Raw genomic sequence first — 827 nt, 5'->3', positions numbered from 1 at the left:
TTTCCTTTGAAAATAGTTGGCAACACTGACAAGTAGTCTAGGCCAGAGTCAAAAAATGTTTTCATAGTCATATTTTCGTTATCACACGATGACATTATAAACAGTTAAAAAATACCTTCATTAGTGCACTCTCGTCTAATGTATGCCAATGGGGTTTATTGTGTTGTTCTTTTTTTTTTTCTTTTTTTTTTATTGAATACAAAATTAGGCCTATACATACAACCAAGGCAAATGTAGGCCTATTCTTTCTACAGTGCATAAGAATATCGAATGAAAGGCTCAACACAGTTTAACAAAACATACAAATTTGAAAGCATATCTTTTGTGTTCACTTGTTCCAACAGATAGGCTACAACAAAATGACGATACTGGAATTGTAGTTGAGAGAAAGAAAAGTCATTTAAAAAAAAGTGTTTTACTGCGGCAAAATGCTGCTACTACAATGACGATGCGTCAGGCAAGTGTACAAAAGTTTTGACCTACCTGTTACGCTTTCACTCGTTTGGCCGCTCTCTTTAATTGAAGGAAGCTAATATAAACATCCATCAAGTGATTAAGTAATCCTAAACTTCCTAGGCTACAGTGGGCAATACAACTTTTACTTTACAAGATGTTGAGAAATTCTGTACGTGTACATAGCAGAAAATGTAACACTGATTTGTTTTTTTTCAAATCCTAACTGTTCAAAGACAAAAAGCCTTATTTGGTTAAATTCGTTTGCAAATGTGTTCAAATAAAGTTTGGTCATTCAAACTTTTATGACGTCATTGACGTTTGAGTTTTTTTGCGGGAAGTTACTTTCGCTTTGCCTGCAGTGCATCACAACA

This window comes from Rhinichthys klamathensis, unplaced genomic scaffold (assembly GCF_029890125.1).
Source record: "Rhinichthys klamathensis goyatoka isolate OS25496 unplaced genomic scaffold, OSU_Roscu_1.1 h1tg000474l_1, whole genome shotgun sequence".
NCBI lineage: Eukaryota > Metazoa > Chordata > Actinopteri > Cypriniformes > Leuciscidae > Rhinichthys > Rhinichthys klamathensis.
The sequence above is the reverse complement of the archived record's forward strand: the minus strand, read 5'-3'. Positions refer to the sequence as shown.